The following is a 22,576-nucleotide window of genomic DNA, read 5'->3' as shown; positions in this document are numbered from 1 at the left end:
GAGTGAGTCTTTTAATTTAAGTTCTGGAGGAACATCTTATAACCCAGCCGGAATCTGTATTTGTGAATCTGTGATAAAGCAAAGTGCTGTACTTGCTGTGAAATATGAGCCTGGTTCAAAGCCCTCTCGAGCTCTTGGAAGTGTTTCCATTGATTGCAGCAGGCTTGGATCTATTCTTATTTCTGTGAAAATTCTGTAATAAATGAAGCTGCTTTAGGCCTTTGGGAATGAAGGATAGCAGCTGTAGGTAGAGTGCTATTACTGTGGTGCCAATAATATCCAGTTGTATTAGGGCTGTTACAAGGTGTCTGTGGGAAATGGATCTTTTCACGAGGGAGAGATGGTTTCAAAGTTCGGTGGGGGGTGTTTTGGCCTTTAATTGCTGGTTTGTACTGGTTTCTGTCATTTTCCCCCGTTCATCCCTTTGGTGAGCCAGCAGCTCATTAGATACCTCTCTGGATTCCAGAGTTTAGCTCCTAACCCAATTTATTTAGACTGCTGGGGTCTTGCAGAAGAGGCTTTATCTTGCAGCAGTCTGAGTGTGTCAGCCTTGTGTGAGAGGCTGTGTTTGGGAGATAGTGCTCTGTAAACCACAGCCTGTGCCACGTTGCAGGAAAGCACTTCTGGCTTCCCCTACATTGACAAAATGCTTTTGATGTGCCTAAAATGGAACGTTTCTTCTAGTTTATTTTTGCTCCTTGGTAAAACACGTTCTTCAGATTTCTAACTGAGCTTAAAGGAATATGTTTTTCTTTTTTTGGCCTGGTATTCTGTTTGTCCAGTCTTTTGTTTTTACTTTTTTAGCAGTGCTGTTGATGCAGCTCAGAACTGCTTTATCCTTAATTGCTGCTGCAGAACCATCACAGAGGCAAAAAAGCAAACATTTCTGTTGAGCACAGAAAAGTGGGCTCTTAGCAAGCCCTTAACCGTGACTTTGATTTCAAAAACTTCTTTTTCTCCTCTATTTCCTTTCCCTTCCCTTCTCTAGTGAGGGATTCTGAAGAGGATCGAGCTGAAAAATTATATTCTCTTCAATTATCCAGAGCAAGGTGCATCTGGCAGTGGTGCTGGCGATGCTGGCTTAGTTCTGAAGCAATAAAATGAGCTCAGGACTGAGGACTGTTCTGTCTGGGGCCTCTTCAATCTCAGTCTTCTCTGCTGAGCAAGATGCCAATTAGTGTCAATAACAGTGGATGGCTTTGATGATCTGGAGTTTTCTAAACCAGAAACTGGAATGGATCTGCTAACTCATTTTATGGCTGTTACTATACAGACGTTCCAAAGCGTTCATTTGTCATCATTACTGGCTGTCTGGGATTTGGGTCTGAGGATTAGAAGAGAAAATCTGCGTCTTTTTGCTACTCTTCTTGCAGTCCTGATCATCAAAATAGGTATTTAATCTCCCAATCTAGGGAACTGTGGCAAAATCAAAAGCTGGACATCAATCTGTAAGCTGCAGTCTCTCTCCTTGAGACAGGGCTAATGTTACTGTTAGGTTTGTTTGTTAGTTTGTTTAAATGCAGACAAAGTCATGGTTTGCAGAAGTGGGCTTTTTTTGTCTCTTTTTTCAGACAGATGTCTTCACATTCCGCTTATTTATTTGCAGTTTTTATTTATATGATATTACATTTTTCTTTCCCTTTCCCGAGGTGTATTTTGGGTCTCTGACAGCATACAATATAATATACAAAATGTAACCCAATACACAAATATTGTCAGACAAATCAGAAACAACGTGAGTTGTCCTCGCTGGTTTAAATCTGTCAAAAACAGAACATAAGGTTTTCCAGGTGTTAAGTTATCTTCCTTCACTGCTCTGGGAACAGTGTAACAATGTACTACCTAAAATGTCCAGGTATGTTTGCGTATTCACAGAATAACTTCTTAGCAATAAAAATCTTACTGCACTGAAATGAGCAAACAGTTACAGTTCTTCCTCAGAACGAATTAAAAAATAAATTGCACTGAGCTGAACAGTTCACTTTGCAGGTAAATCTAATGCTCTGAGTTTTCTAAAGTAACAAACTGGCATGTTTTTCTTGGCTGGGACGTGTCGTTCTGCTTTCTGAAGCACTGTAGGCACGTCTGAGGTAGCACTGAAGAAAGGCAGGGACAACAAAAGAATCGTTCACAGGTGTGATACCATCAGTGCTCCTGAGATTTAAACACAGTGCTTCAGTCATTTTCCTTATCCCATACATCTTCTTTGCATTTATCCCCACTGCTGCTCTGTGCTTGGTTTACTTACATACAGCCCCAGAAATCGGCCTTGGAATTTCTTTTTTGAAAGCTATTCCTTGTGTTCAAAGGTAGAGAGGTGCAAATACAGTTACTTTCTAAGTTGTTTCAATTTGACACATCCAAATAGGATCCTCTGAAAGCTGTTGAACCCTGACTTCTGGCAATATTTGAATTTGATGTTTGGATGACATGTTTAGCAACCATAACATTTAATATTGCTTTAGCTAAATAGATAAATAAAATATTATGGGAAATCAACACAACAGCGAAACACCTTCCTCCTTGTCCAGCCTCCTTGCTTCAGTTCTGTGTTCTCTTCTGTGTGGATTCCCTTCTTACCTGGGGTTGGGAAACTGTGTTCTTGATTCCTGCCTGCTCTGTCCACTTTGAAAATCTAACCTTAATATATCAATAAAGATGAGAAATGCTGTTCCTCAGCAGTGCTTCCTGATGGCCACTTTGATGGAGTCCAAGCTCCTGGGGTGGTTGCCTGTGGTGAAAGCCCAACTGCTTTGTGTATGGCAGACCTCTGAGCCTGGGTGGAGCATGTTTGCATGGATCCAATTAGAGGATCAAAGCCCTCATTAGCTCTGCTCAGGCTTTTGTTTGAAGCCAATCTTTTATTTGCACAGACCTCTGCTTTACCCGATGGAGGCGTGTAGCTGTATGAATTTGCAAACAGGCTGAGCAGAGGCTGTAACGCCACATTAATTCTAGCGCTTGTGCCACAGTCAGAGCTTTGCAGCCCACCCAGCTGCATCTGGCACCCCTGGCCCGATGTCTACATGTAGAAACAAAGCTCATCCGTCTCCTTCAGCTCAGAGTTTCGTGCTGACCATAATTTTTAAAATGTTGTTCTTCCTTTTTGTCACTGCTTTCTGCTCCTGAATGCACCGTAGGATCTGCGCTGCTCGAGGACCTGCGTTTTCCAAGAGGTTCTCCATGGATAGCTGGTACACTGCTCAGTGGGGAACAGTGGGGACAAGAGGGAAGTTTTCCCAAGGGCTGACATTTCTGTAACAATACGAGTAATTGCCTGAATAAATCCTAAGAGTAGTTTCACATGCACTTTGAGCCAGTGTAAGCAGACGTGACTGCCAAGAGAAGCAGTTCAACCCTCCCTATGCCCATGGTTGCTTTTTCCCATTCCAGAACTGTCCTCTTCAGTGAACTCTGTTGTTTTCATCCAGATAAGTTCCCCAGTCTGCTTCCTGCTGGGCCACACAGCTGCTTGTCTGCACGCATGGGAATGGGGCTGGAAATGAACAGCTGGAACCCAGGGGGGAGGGCAGGATTGGCTGTCCTAGCTTGTGCCAAATTGAAGTGTATGTGAAATTATTGCTTCACATAAAATAATGTGATTTTGCATCTCACTCCTTTAGTTCTTCTCAGGGTTCCTACTTCAAAGTGCCTGTCCTTGGCATCTGCTTAGAAGAACTGCAGTGGGAGTAATTTTATGTATTACAAGATGGACTCAGTTAATAGGGGCTTGAGAAAGAGCTGGATCTTCTCCCTCACATCTAGAAATTTAGAGTTTATAGTAAGGATAGAGTTAGAGGGATGGTGCTGGCAGCATGTTAAAAAGCAGCCAGCACCTGGGGGCATGGATTCTCATGGTCAAATGGTTTTCTGTTCCCAGCAGGTTTATTGGCTGATTGGTTCTTTGGTTCTGTGGTAGTCAGCTGTCTTAGCTGTCTCTGTTAACTGGACGTGCGTTTGCTGCCATGGGAGGTCTGGAACAACATCTGTCTCCAGCAGTGATCCCTGCCAGCGGGAGGAATGTGAGGGGCTGGGCAGGTCGATTGCCTTGCCCCAAGAGCCAGGTGGCAGGTTTGGGCCTTTTTGGTTTTGTGCTGGGCACGCTGCATGATTAACTGTGAAGGGACCTGTACTTATGCAGGGCCAACTTTCCTCAGCCTTACCAGTAAAGTCATTGCAACTCAGATTTAAGTGGCCAATTTTTTAAGGGCTGTTACAGTCTTTAGGCTGCTAATGGCTCCTAAAACACAAAGTGAATTCCTATTCACTGAGATTGAAACAAAAATAAGAGAGCTTAGTGCTTTTCTACTGGCTGCCTTTCTTGCCTTTTCATGGGTGAATTATTATAAAGAAAGCTATGTATCCACAGAGACATACATTGTAATGATGATAACTGGAAAGGGGCTTCCTGTTGAGGAAATAATAAGTGCATCCTAGGTTGAATAAACTCCCAAGAGAGGAAACCCTCTCCTGTCTGTCCAAGCATGGAGCTGTTCTGTGGGAGCCCTGCTGCCTTCTACGTAGAGCACGAGGGAGAAGCTGCTTCTCACAGCACCCATCTTTGGCTGTGCTGGGATCTCTGCATGGGCCCAGGTGGGAGGCAATAGAGCTGTGAGGTGCATTTAGCTCCCTGCAGGTCCCCTCTGCTGTGGCCACTCAGGTGGGAGCCCTGCTAGCAGTGAGGTGGGCGTGCTGTTGCAGCAGCAGGAAGGTGCCATGAGATGCTGCCCATGGGCTGCAGGTGTGCACCTCGTGCAGTGGGAGCAGAGGTTCTCTCGAGGGAGGTGTAGGGTCTGGCAGTTTCGTAGAAGCAGAGCTCCTGGAATAACAACCGCTCAAATGCTTTCCTCTGTTAAGAGTTGTTTCAGGGGAAAGAATGAGAGGGAAGCCTAGGAAGGTTCTTCTTTGCTTTAATGATGCGCCCTTTGGACAACTGAGGTCATTTGCTGAATTGTATTTACGCAGAGTTGTTCAGGAGGTTTAAACTTTGTGAGAAGCAGGGAAAGCGTAGCAGTTCTGGCTGGACAGCAGAGAACCGTGCTCAGTGTATGTCTGATGAAGGAAAGGAAATAAATCTACAATAATTAAAGCAAATTGCTGACCTTGGATTAAAAGTTGCTGTGAGCTGCTCAGAGCATGGAGCTCTGCTTAGCTATGGAGCAATTGTGCAGATCAAATGCACACCCAGCCAAAAAGAATTTTTGGTGAAAAGTATTTGTGAGAAGCCAGGATCGTGCAGCAGCACCATGACAGCATCCCTGCAGTGTGGCTGGGCAGGACTCCTTCAGTCAGTATCAATAAAGCAAACATGCAGGCCAGTCAAAATCCTCCTTCATTCAAAAACCCTTTTATTCCAGAGAGTAATAATAAAAAAAATTCACAGTTAATCATTATCATCTTGTTCCCATGCTAGGTAATTAGTATTGCATTGTTGCTTTGTGCCATTCCCTATGTTCCCTTCATGTCAGAAAAGTTTAATTGACATTAAAAGAAGAGGAAATTAAAGGGATTTTAATCAGTTGGTCTGTCCTATCAGCTTTAAAAAGAGAAGCTGGAGTAATAGAAAAATAGACTGGTGTCTATGCTCTCTTATCATCCATTTTGCTATTCATTACTGAATTGATGAGACTATCTGCTTTGCATTTTTAATCGTATAATTGATTAAAGTGAAATTAAAACACTCTGCGTTTTCTTCCTGTTAGTGAGGCTTTTGACTAACCATGATCTCACATTTTTTTCAGTTTTCACTCAGAAACCAGCACTGGGAGTAAGAAGTGGGCATCAGTGTTCTTGAGACATCTATCAATGTCTGCAGCAAGATCCCATCTGATAAAGAAATAGGTAAGAAACTAATGTTCTTATCTATGCCAACTCCTAGGTATGTGCTGCAACATTCATGATATGCCTGAAGTTATTCCCTTAAATATTTTCTGCATTGAAACTTTAATGCATTACACTTGCCTGGTCAGCAAATACTTGATGTCTTGGTTATAAAATGATTGCACTGAAGACAGCGAGAGAGCGATATAGGTTACAAAAATACTTTAAACTGCATCAGATATTCAAACTCTAAGGAAATTCCAAACAATAACTCCTTTGTGTAATTTGTTCCAACAAATAAAATTGGTTTAATATGTCTTAATGATTTAGGTGAAAATTAAAGAATAAGGACTCATTTTGCTTCACTAAATATACTGAAGAATTCTTATTCACATTCAGATTTTCTTGGAGTGAAGAGCAAATATGGTTTATAAATACAGTATTATTAGGCCCTCTTCTTTTCTGGTGATTGCAGTAACAAAGAAAATCAGAGGACATTATTTAAATAGCTTTGGATAAATCTGCTTAAAGAAGATGATTTCTGCAATTTATTGTGTAACACTCAGAGGTGAACTCAAACATGCCTGTACAAGTCAATTAATACAAAGCAAATTGTTAGAGACTGCAGGCTGTGTGCACTGGAATGAGCAGAAGGGCTCCCGCTGCTTTCGGTGTGCTTGCAGTCAGGCGGTGGAAATGAGATCCTGGCAGATCTCCAGTGCCAGCTGGTGGCATCCCATTGACTCATTGGGGGCAGGATTTCGTGCTAAGTTTTGGAAGATTTCATTCCAACAGAGTTTTTATCCTCAAAAGAAAGAAAAGCCAGAGGTGCCTCTCAGCAGGTCCTTGCTATTGCTACTTATCTGGGAAGCACTTAAATGCAATGGTCAGATCTGGATTTATCATCCAGACTGATGATGGAAGATGGTCTTCAAGAGCTTAATTCACCATCACTGGGAGGTGGGGATCTATTCTGAGGAGGTGCTCACACGCTCTGGCCCTACAGAATCTGCAGAATTACACATTGGTGGGAACACAATTTATAAATGACACATGTGGAGAGGGGGCTTCCTGGCTTAGGTTTTCCCACTGGCTGTGCTCATCCTCTTCCAAATCACTGACATGGGTAGATGTGTTTGGAATCCCCAGTGACAATGTTTCTATTCGTGTTTTGTTCCTTCCATTCTTGCTACATAACAGGGAGTTGGACAAACTGGTTGTAAACAGGAAAACTCTCCCTAGGATTTTTCAGGTTCTTGAGCTAAGTCTGTCTGGGTCCCAGAGCAGCTAACGGCGCGTCTGTGTGCCCTGAGCACCAGTGGCTCTCTGTGATGGATGTATCAGTGAAGATTGCAGTCTCTTCTGCAGAAAGGGCTTAAAGTAGGAACTTTGCATAGTATGTTAGAACGTTCTGTCCACAGACTGTTTGAGACATTTGGGGAACTAATTGAAGATAAGTATCAATCTTTCTGTCTCTTCATTTTGGGATCGGCTGTCCAGGTATAATGTCTAAGCTAGGTCTAGGTCTGACTCCATTGAAATAAACATTGATTTTTTTTTTAAATTTTATTTTGGTAAACTGTGAGTTGGTTCCTCTGTCTACAGATTAGTAATTAAAAGAGTAAAAATGGCTACAGTTACTTCCATGCTTATTTTTTATTGTGGTTAAAGGCATGAAGAGTTTGTCAAAACACGAATGGAAATGGTTTGCTCCCAGATATGAAGTCATGTTCTTGTGTGTAAGAAGCTGACTGACAGACCACTCGAAGTGTGGATCTCTTCTAAGCAGCCTGTAAGCTTTGTGTACCTAAAAGCAAATGTTTCTGCAAGGTAATACAGATTCCTTTCAGGTTTTATTTTGGGTATGTTTTTCAGAAGATTTCTTTGCCTTTTGAGGTTTATCATCTGCATGAGAATCACATGCTTCTAGGAACATCTGTTCCTTCACATTGGAAGAATATGCTTTATCTGTAACAGCACCATGGAAGGAGAAAATGTATTATTTATTGCTACTTCCTTTTCTGAAGCCTTTAGAGTGAGGAGTTCCTTGGGCTGATTTAATTGCAGGGTCTCTTCATAAATAGCTGCCCTGGTATGAGAAAGGCCGGAGATCATTTCAAAATGTCTTCCGTGTCTTAGGTTATACTGCTAAAATAGTGTAGGTGTTGTCTAAGCTGCCTTCAAACAGCTTTTGTATCTGAAGAAATGTAGTGGCAGCAGTACAGGAGTAGTTGCCTACTCCTACAAAGCCATCTGAAAGGCAAGGGTAAAAATCTAGCAACATAATTTTTTGCAGTCCTTCAAAATGCCCTTAATCACCTCTTTGATAAAACGCGATGCTCTAGCCAGCCCAGAAGGGAGAATATACTTCCATATTATTTATCTGCCTTTGTCAGACTGCTGTTAAAATGCTCCTTGGGATCGGTGTGGGGGAGGAGCCCTTCATTTTTAATCAGAAAGACCAATGCTGGAATACAAGCAGAAGGTTTTTCCAATTCTTTTTCTTTCTTTCCGATTGTAGTCTTTAAAGGGAACATGGATACCAACATTAGCAGGGAATAAAGTGAGAAATGTGTTGCTTTTCAACAAGTGGGCAAATAGAACGTCTTGGAAAGGAATTTTGGAGAGACAGGAGGCTCAGACCTGTGCATCTTTGGTTAACGAGTCATCTCAGTCCTGTAATAGTCCCGCTAATAAATCCCAAATAGGTCTATTACCTGGCAGCGGAGTGGAAGGACATTACACATCCCCAATCTTCTCCTGATTCTGTTCTTGTCCCTATCTTGTTTCTGCACTTGATTTGCCAGAAGCTTGCCTGCAAATTGACAAGAGTCCCAGTGGTTTCATAGCAATAAACAGCTTCGTGCAGGCTTTGCAGGGTGACCTGACGTGAAGGCTGGAATGGTGAGCGATGCAGTCTGTGCCCATTGCTGTCTGTGGCTGCTGCCTGAGAGCACTGAGAAAATCAGTAGGTCTCTTGTTGGACTTCAGGTGTGATTTCCCTGTGGAGTTGCTTATTCTCTGAAGCTCCACTCATGTTGTCTAAAGTTCTCTTTGTTTGTTCTGACGTAAGAGCCTCATAATAAGGACTCTATATGCTAATTTATTTTAATGAATGAGACCTGTAAGAAGCTGTTAACACAGGAGTGTGCTGTAAATGGTAAGGCCATTTTTGTTACATGGCATGACTTTATCTGCCTTTTCATAGGAGCTGAAGGGCAATATGGTATCATGACAGGGAGACAGTGAGTCAAAGGGGATGCTTTCAAGAAAAGTCATTTGGAATCTAACCAGTTCATGATAATGCTGGTATAATTAGGTGGCCTGTGGTAGGGCATGAGACTGAGGAGGTGTCTGTGTCTGTGCTGCTGGGATGCTCTCTGCTGCTGCCATGCAGGCAGGGGAGATGCACAGCAGGGAGGTGCAGCCTGGCCAGAGCCACAGGATGTGATGGGCTGCTCATTCCTTGCTCTCACCTACACCGTTTAGTAGTCAGGCTCACAGTGCTTTCAAACAGAAACAGTGTGAGGGTTTTCCTGTGGGACTGCTGCATGTTTGCTTTTCCCACTGGCATGTCTGCTTTCTGGTATAAATGCTTTTTTTGATTGATCTGTATCTAATCTGAAGAGTTTATCTCCTGTTTTGATCATTTCTCTCTCTCTCTTTTTTTTTTTTTCCCCCCCCATCTTGGCCTTAGTCTGAGCAAGAACTATCTTGAAAACCCACCATCACATCTTTGGAGAGGAACATGGTTATCTGAGGGCTTAAACAGCAAAACCAGGGCATATTTGAAAAGAATACTCCTTTCCTACCGAGAGGAGGAAGCAATGTCTGTAGTTTTCTGTCAGATTGCTAAATTCTCTGCCTTTTCAGGTTGAGGCTGTGCCTTTGTCTCATTTTGTGATGTCAAATGCTTCTTTTCCAGGCTCCTTTAGTACTGCCCAGTATTTTCTTACTCAAACTTTGTTGTCAAGCCTTTAGGAATGAAGCTTTGCCGTTTAATCTCTAGTGATGGCCCCTGCAGTGAGAGCAGTGGTGAAACTCATCGCCTGCTCGTTTGTGTGTCGGCTCCGCTCGCTGTGATCCCAGGCCTTGTGGGTGCTGAGCGAGGGAGCACGACCCTCCCTGCTCGGCGAGAGGTCTGAAGCAGAAGGCTGGTGTCGGTGGCCCTTAGCAGCCTTCAGCACGCATTAACAGGCTGCTCTCTCTCCGAAGGCTGAGCCGGGCTGTCCTCGCTGATGTGCTCTCATGCCCTACAGGCAGTGCCGGGCAGCGCACTTCGCACCGCTGAGCCCCTTCCTCGTGTGCGTAGGGACCGGATCCGGGAGCAGTTGCTCCTCGAGAGGAGTAAGAGCGTTTTTTCTAATCACTGGACCTCACCCCAGCTTAGTCGCATGTGGCACCAGGGTGCTTGCTGCTGCTTGCAGAGCTGCCTCTTGGAGGTACGCTAAGATGAACAGCCAGTGTCCAGGCAGCCGCTGAGCCTTAGCTAGGAATGAATCTGTTCTTAAAAATTCTAAAAATACCTTTGGGAATTTGATTACCAAATAGTCTGAGTTTTTCCTGAAAGTCCCTGAGGCTTAATTCAATCTAGGCAGGTTCCTCAGGTGCTAAAGCCACGTGTTTGTGCCTGTGCAAGTTTTACAAGACTTCCCACCTAGGCACAGCGTAGTGCTGAGAAAATGAAGGAAATGCAGGTTTGAGTAAGAATACTGCCAGAAAGCACACTAGGAAGCTTAGCAGTTGTTTGAAAGGATGTGGTGGGCAACATCACAACATGACTCTGGGAACAGACTTGAAATGGCATGCAGCAACTTTTCTAATGCTTCAGGAGCAGAGCAAAGGCTTTCAACTCGCTGCCTTTAGCACTTATTTGTCGTGAACTGGCTTTACCCTACAATTCCACTGATTTAATATTTAGCAGAGTGAATGTCCTTGGAAAAAAAGTGAGTCGGAATGGCAGGCTTCATTGTTGTAGGCTTGGTGATTTAGATCTGATTCTGGCTTGCTTTTAAGTATAATGAAAATGCTCTTGGTACATTTGTAACTAGTAGCTTATGTGAGTTAGGAGATAAGGACAAGTAGATATTCTCCAGAATGACCTCTTGTGCATGTAAAACTTTCCGTTGGATGGGTTTGCCCTTTGTCGTTCATATTTCATGTGGTTAGCTGAAGTGCTGCCTTTATTTTGGTAGGTGAGGATTTTTTTCCTTTCAAATTACTCCTGCTTATGCTGTCTTTCTTTATTTTCATTGAACAGATCAGCCTTTTGACTTACGAACTGTGCAGTTGATAGGAAGAGGGGCTGATGCTGTGAACACCAGTTGATAGATCTGTTCAGCAGAGAGATGGGACTTGGTGTTTGAAGGAAGTACGTTCAAAGGAAGACTTGCCTCAAAATTCCTAACTATATATAATTTCCCTTAGAGTCATCAGTGTGTGCCCTGAGATGTACACAAGTGTGCCTTGCAGAGCAGGGTGGCTGTGCTGCACTTTCACTCCTGAGCACAGGGCCAAGGTCTGTGTGTTGGTTGGCGTGGGCTCCTGGCCTGTGGCTCGTTGGCTTCCAGTGGAAATTTAATTATGAAACCTGAGAAATTCTTGTGCTGTCTTGTCCAATCTAGAGAAGGAGAAACAACAGTGATAGTAGTGTTTCCAAGACGACTAACTAGCTTAGCAAGTTTCTATTAATCATTCCGAAAGCTTCTGAGTTGACCCTTTTGTTTTCATAATCTCGAAGTAATGAAGAGTTCCTGTCTCCATTCCAAGCCCATGTACTCAGTGGCTCCCTGTGCAAGTGCTGAATGCAGTGGGCAAGATTTCTTGAAAGGATTTACTCGGAAAATTTCTGCGAAGTAGAATCACAGCTATGGCACTCTTGATGTTATCCGCTGTGTTATGGGGCTGGGGAGCTGTTTCTCTCTTTTACTATAGTTGTGATGCTGCTTTGTAGCAATAGCTTTCGGTATGTTGTCAAAGTTTCCCACAATTGAAGACTCTAGTTAAAAATCCATTCGCTTTTCCTGTTCAGTGTTTCCAGCTGAGATACAAATCAGGCCTGTATCATTTCCAGTCGGTAGCCATTAACGTTGTTTTCCTCCCAGGCAAACTGTTACCATGACAGTTTTGTAGCCATTGATTTCAGACATGCCACGTACTTCATCTGTCAAAACCAGGAAGTATGTCTTAGTCTAATTATGGTGTTTGTGAGGAACAAACTGATCAGCTGTGTTGTAGTTTGTTATTTCCGGAGATAGACTTAAATAGATGTATGTACATAATGTGGTGGCTGTGTGGTGTGGTCGGGAAAGTCTGCAGAGAAACCTGGGTGAGAGGAAGTGGCATGTGGATATTGTAGCTTGCTGGTTTGTTCCAGGGACTGACCAAAGGAAATTAGTGAGGGATATTTGATGTTCTGCCTCCACTGTACTTAACCAGCCATGTTTTGTCCTCTGGCTTTTTTGAGATGATGAAACTGCAGCTCTCTGCACAGTCATGGTTCCTGTAGTTAAGGTGCTGTAGACACAAATATTGACAGAGGTTTGATTTTAATCATAAAGGTGGGCTGCCCTTTTTTTTTTTCTTTTTTTCCCCCTGATTCTCCTCAGCAATCTGCTCCTAATTGCCAGGTCGCTCTGTTCGTGAGCTGCCTGCCTGGTGCTTTACTTTATGCACAGTACTATGAAACAAATATCACTACTTAGTGAAAAAGGTGTTAATTGCTGTGTCTGAGTGGTCAGAATAGTCATTGGTTGTGCTTCATAGTGCTCCGTGCACATCTCTGGGCTTTGGTCCCTGCGTCCTTTGGCATCGCAGAACCTCCTCTTCCCAGTAAGTCACGAGGAGCAAGTGGAGTGTCTTGCTTGGGTGACCCTTTGCCCAGTGCAAGAGAATAAAGAAAATCCATAGAGTGTTGTTGTCTAAGCCTGGTGAAGAGAACTTTGTAACGTGGAGAAGTGAGCTGGGCTGATGGATCAAGGTAGTCTGAAGTCCCGTGGCTCTGAGTTGGTTTCTGTAAGTTCCCTACTGAGAGCTCATTGTAAAGGAATATAGTGCGTTGTGGATAGTGATGAAGATCCAACCATCAATTTACTAAATTAAATAAATAATCTCCAGAAAATAAAACCCAATACATGTGTTCAATGGAGTATAACTAATGGAAAACGTTTGATCGTTTCGATTTATCTTTCAATAAACTCTTTAATGAAATTACCTTTTTGTGGAAGTGATGCAGCATATGTCTTCATACACGGTGGCAGTTTACTAAGATAGAGCTGAGGGCCTTTTCAGGCTTTCTGGTCTTTTCTGGAAAAGCTGACACAAGAGTGAGTCGCCTCACCAGGAAAACACTGACCACCTGCTTAGCTTTGAGTCTGTGCAGGGAGCTCTTAGTGCAAGAATGACATACGTGGATACAGTCCAAACTTATTCTCAACATACCGTGTTTCTCAGTGGATGCTTCTGGTCTGCAGTGTGTCTGCGGTGGGAGAGAGCTGTGTGCAAAGTTCTGCAGCCCATACTTTGCCTTATGATGATTAATGAGAACTTTTTCACCAGTGTGCTAATTGAACTAGCCTAAGGCTCCCTCTGTGGCAGGGCAGAATCCCAGGGTCTGCAGTATGGCACTGTGTGCCTCTGGACAGAAAAGCAGAAAAATAAAATAATGGTGTACGTGCTGCTTACCCAGAGAAAGGCAAATCCAATCTGTTCAGGAATAAGAGCTTCTTGTGTTGGAACTTCAGTTATTTCAGAGCAGAGCTCCAATCTGAAATGAAGAGCTGCAATAGAAAGACGCCCTGTGGTTTGGAAATTAAATACGTACATTTATATAGAGATAAATTTCTTCAGTTCTTGTTATTATGACAATACCAGAATAATTATTTGAATAAAAAAGATTTAATTTAAATGCTCATTTTTAATTTGTAGATTTAGTTATGGTGTTTCACGTTTACGTGTGAATATTCATTTTTGAGTCTGTGCTGGAATGTGTCCAAGGGAAATGGATTTCTCTTACTTAAGTACAGTTGCTTGGATATTCTCACACCAAAAAGGGAAAAAATAAAATTAAGAATGACTAGTTTTGAAGTTAAATTGAGCTCTAGATTTTTATCTTGGGGAAACCTAACTTCACAAGCTCCCTTCTTTAGAGACAGAGTATGAGGACTGTACAAGTCTTCATTCTAAACCAGCGTCCTTGAACAAGGTAAGATGATTTGCTGGTCTGGGGGGTTATTTTGGTGCAGATCTGGTTCTTCCTTGTCCTCTGTAGCTAATTGTCCCTTGAATACCTCAGGTATGAACCTCATGGAGCCCTGTGTGCACGGTGCAGGGAGCAGCGATCTGATGTGTTGGCTCTGAATGACTGCAGAGCGATGTCACCAGCCTTGCCTCTGTGCTGGAAGCAGCTAGGTTTGATGTGGAACTATTAAGTCGTGGGCAATTCGTAAGAAATTGGCGATTTTAACTGGAAGGGTTGATACTCCCATGGAAACTGCTCTTTTTTCCCACCAGGGTAATTTGATTTCCCTTTCTTTATGATTATTTCACCAAATCTCTTCCACTGACTCATCTTGACCTCTCAAGGACTTGGGATTACAGCTCTCCTTGCCCCTTAATAAATCTTCCTGTGCGTATGAACAATAGGGGAGAAGTAGCCAAGGCAGCTTGGACCATTAGAGTGATCACCTGTCGTATTTTATCACCAGTAATTTTTCTCAAGCCTAGCTGCTGTTGTTTGTCCTTTTATTGCTCCCAGAGAACAAATATAATCAGTGGTTTGGAAGATTTTCAGGGATGGTGGCTGTATTGAGTAGGAACATCCTGCTTGCTTCAGGTTCCCATATAGGCTAAGTGGGACATCTTTTTGGCAGATGTCGTTTTACAAATGCAAAGGGATTAATAGTGAATGGAGTCTCTCTGTGTGTAGCTTTCCTGTTGCTTCTTTTCAGGAAACAAATCTGCAAATAACAGCTTCGTTGTGTCGTGCCTGGGGTCCTTGTAGATTATTAAACCAGAACTAATATCCTTTCTGATTCCTGCCATTTTAGGGTGCAGGCAGCCAGACTTGGTACACATTCTGCTTTCTACAACTTAACCTAATGGTGTTAATGATCTGTTCAGCATAATTTGAAGTGCACTGTGTTATAGCAGAGGCAGAACAGACTGAGCTGTTCTGTGTGGTGACACATCTTAATAAATCCTTATTGTCTTTTCACTTCGATTTTTATTTTTAAGTGCATATACCTAAGTAGGAAACATACAATAAGTCATCTTTGCCCAGTGAATCTGTTAATCAAAAGCTGTGGTCATAGATCAGCAATTATCAGTGGCAATTTCTTGGGAGCTGTATGGCTTGGGGCACGTGTGCAAAGTGTTCAGGCTGATGCAATAAATCTCAGAGGGCTGGGGAGGCTTCTCCCATGCTATGATTACTGCCAGGCAATAGTCTGTCCATCTCAACTTGTATACTGAGTTCAGTCTTGTTCATCTCCTTGTTTACTTGGTGATGCTTAAAAAATTCTGAGCTGAATAACTCAAGTGACATGTTTCATTGTGGAAGAATGGTTTTGATAAATGCAGCAGTGCAAGGATGTGGGGCCTGGTGTGGTTTTGACCTCTGGGAGGAAGAACATCAGAGCTTGGCCTTCTGCCTCCATAAAACACACGTCCACTTCAAGACAATTATATTTCTGTTCCAGGCAAAAGGAAAAGCAGTAATTTCCAACTAACTAAATGCTTCTTTGGACCATTCCCCACTGCTATTATAGCTGCACTTGCAGCTCGACCCTAATGCAGGGCAGCTGCCTGCCAGCACTTAACATGAAATCTTCACAAACAACTCTTTTCATAAATAAGTTTGTGTTTGGTACAGTTGAGCCAGAAAGTTTCCCTCTGAGGTTTTCTCCATCTCTTTGTTCTCCTTCTCCTCAGTCAGCCTTGAGTCGTGTTCCTATTTGGCAATTCTGCTTCCATCTCAAATGGAACAGATGATTACTCCTTAGCATTTGGTATTTGCTAAATATGTTTCAAGTAATTCCACCCTAGGAACCGGGGGAACGTCTGCAGAGACTGATGGTGTAATTAAAAAAAACCAAAACAACAACACAGTAGTGTCGCACACCAGCAGTTCAAAACACTGCAGTAAAAAGAGGGCAGTGAAAGTGAGCCCTGGGATTGAGAGCTGGCTGGGTCTGGTGCAGCATGGCCTGGTAGCAGGCTGTGCCAGGCCATACCCAGCCATACCAGCGTGTGCTGCTCTGAGCCCAGCCATATCAGGCATCGGGTACCACCACCTGCCCTTCAAAGAAAGGCTCTGCTTCTCTGCTTCTCCTTTCCCTCGGTCTGCCTGTCTGTCACAGGATTGGGATACTTCAGCTCTCTGCTAAGACGTGGCAGGGCTTGATTGTTTTGAATTTTTTTAACAGAGAAATAAAGCAATGGCAGGAAACGGGAGACTGGGAATTGAATTGATGGCTACGTCACAGAGTACTTGGTGACCCTGGGCAACTCATTTGGCTGGTTTGTGCCATGGTACTCAGTTGTAAAACAGGCAAATCTTATTTTTCACACAGCTGGTTTAGTTCTGGCTTGGATTTGTCATGTCTCTGTGCAGGACTGTATCTTGGCACGGCTTCAGTTCCTCATGCTGCCTGGGACCTGGATGCAGCTCTTCTGCATTGACTGAAGAGCAAACCGTTACACAGAGGCTGAAGAACTTGGGTCTCGCTTTGCTGCCGTTTCAGCTTGTAGAAGTTTTCCCTCTGTATTAACAGAAGACTTTGTCCATCTTTGCTGGAAAGTGTTTGAGAAGCATAAAAAATGAGCCTGCTTCTGTGATGAGCTGTGCATAAAATCTCCCGCGCCGCCTTTCCTCCCGTTCGATAGTTCTCCATGACCACCCTGCAATAAGCTCTCAACACTTTTCTAAAGCCCCTTTATTTTTTGAGTATTATTTACTTCTCCCAGGCTTTTCTCAAGTTCAGAGCAGTGTGCTTAATCAAATTAGACTTTCATGCATGCTGATGACCATGGTAAGTGTATTTAATTATAAAGACCAGCTTCTTTGCTGGCAGTGGCTTCCTGACTTATTCCCGACTCAATATGTTCCAAGACAATATTTTATTTACAGAAGCTGCATAAATAATTCACTCTGCTTTTGTATTTTCTGGCTATCTAAATGAAAGCCACCTCTTGAATATTTTTCAGTGGGTGCTTTTGTGTCAGGGGACTCCTTTTTCTGCCTGTATGTTTTATGATGATTTTTCATTTAGTCAGAACATTGCTTTTTTCCAAATTTGGAAAAAGAATCACTTATTGACCTGACTTTTATTGCTGCTCTGAGCCAAAAATCACCCATAAATTGAGCATCCTCTAACTTTTATCTGAATGAAACGCTGTAAATTTTATTAAACATTTTATCATTTCTCCCTCTTGGAGTGTCATCAAACACAGAGGAATAGTTCCATTTTTGTATTAAATACTCTGGTTAAGTTCTTTATCAAGCTGTATTTTAAATGAGTTTGGTTAAATGGTTCTTTATAGTGGCTGGCAAGGCAGAGTGGTTTAGCACTGACCTTTTATCTCTAGAGACCTCGAGGCCCATCCTTGTGGTGCAGATAAGGCAGCTCTGCACCTCTGAAGCAGTCTGGAGTGACATTCAGCTGGCCTCAGAGGACCCGCAGCAGAATCCTTTACAGCTTGAGAGGGCTGCATAGAGACTTAAGAAAATTTCTTCCTCGTCGTGGCAGTGAACCAGTATAGGGCAAAATGCTGGATGGAAAACTCTCTTGACTTCAGCTCAGGGACCGTGTCTTGTACCAGTTTCCTGCTTCAGGTCGCAGGCAGTCAGTCTGTGGTTGAACCCAGCCAAGTCCAGCAAGTACTGGCTGTGTCTCAGGGATGTGCATTTTGGTCCAAGTGTGCTGTGCCTGCTCGCTGCCTCCTGGCATGGCCAGACCTGCAGCCTCGGGCTGTGGCTCTAAGTCCAGAACTATCTGTTGGTTTTTATTGCTTTGCATGTCGTGGATTTGATTCTTGGACCCAGTTGAGCATTCTCTGGTGGTGTTGAGGGTTCTTGGCTTCCAGACCAGACTCCACTCCTGAGTTTTGCAATGTCTGTAGAAAGAGCACATGCTTGTGTTGGAACATTTACAGCACAGACCTGCAGAGGTGATGTGCAAAGGTTTCTCACATGCATAGAAAACTTGGGTGATCGTAAGAAAAATCAACCTTAGAGCCTCCATGTTTTGAATATCCACCTTGCTGGGAATTTGATCTCCTGCAATTGTCTTCACAGCCCAGTGGCTTGCATGAAAAGAAAGTTACTTTCAGGATTTTCTTTGGGGGAAGTTATTTCAGTAATGTAGAAATAGAAAAACTTCAAGAATGAACAGGAATTGCCTACCAGAGCAAAACACGCCTTCAACAATCTCAGGGGGGATGCAGTATAACTGGCAGAGATGCATAAACATGATTCTTACTGTTGAATGCCATTGTGTGGATAAGTGCATTTGTTGCAGAACAGGCAGGTAGCAATGTGTCTCTGAGAAGCCTCTCAAACCTTTGGCAGCTTCCATGGTGAGCTGTCTTTATTCTAACGTTGAATCGCTCTGCTGCGATTTAAGAGCCGGGTGCTGAATTTTATGTGGTTTAGTATTACTCGTGAAGAAACTTCTACCATTTTCTTCCCTCTCCAATGTCAGCTACAGAAGTTACACATGCAAGCATAGCAGAATTGCCTCAGATGACACTGCAGTAGGTGAACATTTGCTGTGAAAGGACTGTGTGTGGGAGCAATGGGATTTATACCGTGCTGATATAGCAGCATATCACAGCGGCTGGACAAAGCCCCAGATCTGCAAACCTAGAAGTCTGAGGGAAGTTTGGATCCTTTGGCTTCTTTCCTTCAGTTTGCTGTCTGTGCATTTTTCTGTGCTGAACTCTGCTGAAGTCAGCTGTGGTGGCAGTGCTGTGCCTTCCTCTAGCAGCAGCTACAGACTCAGGGCTTTAGTGGCCAATCTCTAATTTGATGGAAAAAAAAAAAAAAAGAGAAGCAGGAACTTGACTTACTGAACAGTCTGAATGAACTCTCTAGGTGTCATTGTAATAACTTCTGTTGCATTATATTTGGAATTTCGTTATGCTCTCCTCTGGTACTTATTCACCTAGACAGAGAGGGTATTAGGGCCAGCTTGTCAGGCAGCTGCAGTAATGCAGTACTTCTGCCTTTCTTTGGAGAGCTTTACAGAATGAGGGGAAAGGTGGGAGTGCAGCTGCTGAGGGCTTTGTGATGCTCCATACTCTTAAGTGCTTTTTTGTGAATTTCTCTATTTCACAGTTTGTATGAGATTTTATAGATAAGAGACTAATTGTGTTGCTTTTTTATTATTTTTTTTGGCTTAATTTGTTTTGTCTGCTTATGCAACCAGGTGATTTAAATGGTCCACAAGTGAGAGATACCTTGGGGACAAAACTTAGTTTTATGCTTCATATTATTCAGACTCTAAAGCTCAAAGTAATTGAATCTCTACTCATAGAAACCAAGATGGAGTACTTTTATTTTAAATTTAAGTGTCTATACAAACATGATGCCTCAGGGCTTTGCTTGATTTATCATATACGTGATCTGAAGGGTGCCTTAGTGGCTTCAGCAGAACCCTTTTCATTACGTTAGTCCTCTGGAAAAAAATTATGCAGCCAGTAATTCTTTTCTTTCCATACAACAATATTGTTAATGCTCTTTTCTGTCATGATCCTGTATAATGCTATCAGCTAGCAGCTGTTCTGTACCTCAGACACACTGCAGAACACTGTGCAGTGTTGGTTCCCCCAGGCTCTGATGATAACCCCTGGCAGCTTCTCCTCTCCTTGTGTGTCTGTGTCCTTTCCTTGCCATCGCTCAGCCAGGTGCCCTTGTGGAATCATAGAATCACAAGGTTGGAAACGACCTACAAGATCATCCAGTCCAACCGCCTCCTCATCACCATTGCCACCACTAGCACTAAGCCATATCACACAGCATGTCGTCCAGACGCCTCTTGAACACTGCCAGGGACGGCGACTCCACCACCTCTCAGCCAATGGCCCTGATGGAGAGGAGCTCCTGGAGTCCACTCATGTCAGACCTCCGTTCTTCTGAAGCCTACGTGGTATTACTGGAAGTAGTGGGACGGCTGCCTTCACTGCAGACCCTCTTTGGTATGAAAGGCAGATATTGAGGGTCTGTGTGGGGCCTCGTTGATCTCCGGGGGGCTTTGCCCAGGTCTGGGGGCCAACTGATCAGATTCCCAGCTGTGGTTCAGCTGCCTCTGGCCAGAGTGCAAGTTTAGAGATGAGATGCGTGGTGAGTGCTCTTGTTCTTCCCACAGTCCTGAGGCTGCGCAGGCTGAGCCTGTTGCCCCAGCAGCGGGCAGTGGGCTGGACACGTGCTGCCAGCTGGCAGGCAGTGCCGTGGTTCATTGGCCTCGGGTATTCCCTGCACTGTGAGATCAAAATGCATGTTTTTAAATGAAAACGTGGTGGGTGAGAAGGAGTGATCAAAGTCCTCAAGATGCTCTGGTGGGGACCAGAGCGAATAGTACCTTGTAAAGCCATCCAGTTCATTTTTTTTACTTCTGAGACCCAAAACAAAGCTTAAAAGCTGCAGAACTGGTCACTCGAATGTGAGAGCCAGCTCAGCCCTTACTGTGATGAGATTTGATGAGCCTGAACTTTCCCATGAGGATCACTTGCCTCTTCCACTGCGTGGATGAGCAGCAGCCCGTCCTTTGCAAGGCACGCCAGAGTTGGCATTGGGACTGAGCACAGCTTTGAGTGGTGATTTCATAAAGGCAGTAGTTCTTGTACTGTAACCTGATGGTGAGACCATACTGTTCCTCAAAGAACTGTGTTGTCTTTCTCAGGGAGCAGGAGCAAATTTGCTACAAGTTTGGATGGGCTTTTTGGCGATGCAGTGCGTTTGGGAGTTAGAAGGGGTTAAGAGCTTCAAGGGGCACTTTTTATTGAGAGCTTATTTTTGTCTGTCTGGCAAAGACAGTGGGCAGAATCATCTGCTGCAGGGGCTAATAAGCCTCTCACCTTCCACAGAAACGCAGCAGATATTATTCAATTTTATTTAAATTCTTTCCTCTTACAGATTCTTCTTGAGAATCTACCGAGATGTGAGCTGGTCTCCTTGTATGTGTAAAAGGCAGGAGTTCTTTGGCACAGCATATAGTCCAAGATTTTTTTAAGAATAATTTTTCTATGGGCACTGTAGAAGAACATTTTGCATTTTGTATAGAAGTGGCAAGAAAATTGGATTTAAAATTGTTCAAATTGTTTGACAGTGGCATTTTCATTGCTGGCACTTAGATAGCAGTGTAATAGATCCCTTACGAAAACCTAAGATAGTGAGACTTAGCTGTAGGCAGGATAGTAATAACACTTCTTTTGTCATTTATCTGTGTGGATGAAAAATGTTCGTGCTTTAAGGAGTTATAATTTTGCATATTTTCTGGTAAACTTTTATCCAGACCGCTTTTCAAGCTGTGTGCAGGATTCCACATCTGCGAGCATAAGAAGTAATTCATGTTTTTGTCTTCTCTTTACAAAGTTGCTTTCCAAATTCTGTTCAGATTTCTATCAGAGGAACGTGTTGGAGCCAGTACATTCTGATGATGAGGGATCTAATCCTGTTCCAAGTGCTGGTTAATGCTGATACCTGCAAGCACAGGCCCTGTAGGTGTGCAGGGCAGTGTGTGTACACAGCTTTTAATGGGCAGAAGCAAATGCTAACGTTTGAAAGATCAGGTCTGAAGATGGCATTTTAATTGAAGTCTTTTTCTGTGTGTGACACAATTGGAGAGCAACCGGCTACAGATTATCCCACACAGCCTATTCTTATCTCTTTGGGCTTTCCTCTCCTTCATATTTGTGTAATTCCATGTGTTACCTAAATGCACTGAATACCTCAGAAGAATGTTTGTTTTTACTGCGACTGCTATTTCATTTCCGTGTGCTTGTTTCCTCTGGAGCCACACAGTAGCAGCTGGGCACAGTGCGTACTTCCAGCCAATTACAAGGGCTATGTGTGGCTTTAAGTCATGAGGAAACAAACAGTTTGTTTACCATTTCCATGAGAATCATCTTTTCCATTGAGAACAAATGTAATGGATCAAGCTAGGAATAGGCCTCTCATGCCTAAATAAACAAAACAAAACTTAGGTGCTTAAGGAAGACCTTTGGACAATCATTTAGGAGACAGCTCTGCCAACATAATAGATGGAAAAAATTAGGAAAGAAATGGAAATCCTGTCAATTAAGGAGTCATTGTTGTGTTTGGAATGAGTGAGATCAATGAAAAAAAATTAAAACCCACCTTTTCATTATTTATTTGAGTTTTTCACTTTGCTTTGAGTTCTAGTCCCAGCTCTGAGCTCCAGGAAGGTGTGTTCATCCATGTTTATCGGTCAGCACAGAGTTATTATAGAAAGGTAAAATTAGTTACCAGGATTAGATTGCAAATGCCAAACTTGTCCATTTTGATGTAGGGATCTGCGGAGCTGACTCAGAAGCGAGACAGATGGTCTTTGCAGACCTTCACGCCTACTTTCTTAGTTTATTTGTGACATCTGTGAGCTGGGCATCGCTGCATTAGGTAACCTGTTGGTAAGAAATGGTGGTGGCTGCTTGGGATGAGCAACAGGGAAAGAGCATGGTGGAAAGGAATGGACAGTAAGCGTGGGATGAAGAAGTTGATGGATGAGTGTGACCTGAT

The 22,576-nt window shown here is 43.3% G+C and overlaps 1 long non-coding RNA gene across 1 annotated transcript in view; it reads left to right on the top strand.

Moving 5' to 3' along the window:
- Positions 1-22,576, top strand: part of LOC128079192 (uncharacterized) — a 200,817-nt gene that overhangs the window by 16,664 nt on the left and 161,577 nt on the right. Inside the window, exon 2 of the long non-coding RNA XR_008206016.1 lies at positions 5,742-5,841. This is a non-coding gene — a long non-coding RNA (uncharacterized LOC128079192). The remainder of the gene's footprint in view (positions 1-5,741; positions 5,842-22,576) is intronic.

Source organism: Tympanuchus pallidicinctus, unplaced genomic scaffold, assembly GCF_026119805.1.
Source record: "Tympanuchus pallidicinctus isolate F22 unplaced genomic scaffold, pur_lepc_1.0 scaffold18, whole genome shotgun sequence".
Lineage (NCBI taxonomy): Eukaryota > Metazoa > Chordata > Aves > Galliformes > Phasianidae > Tympanuchus > Tympanuchus pallidicinctus.
Note: the sequence above shows the minus strand (reverse complement) of the source record. Positions and strands in the feature narration are given on the sequence as shown.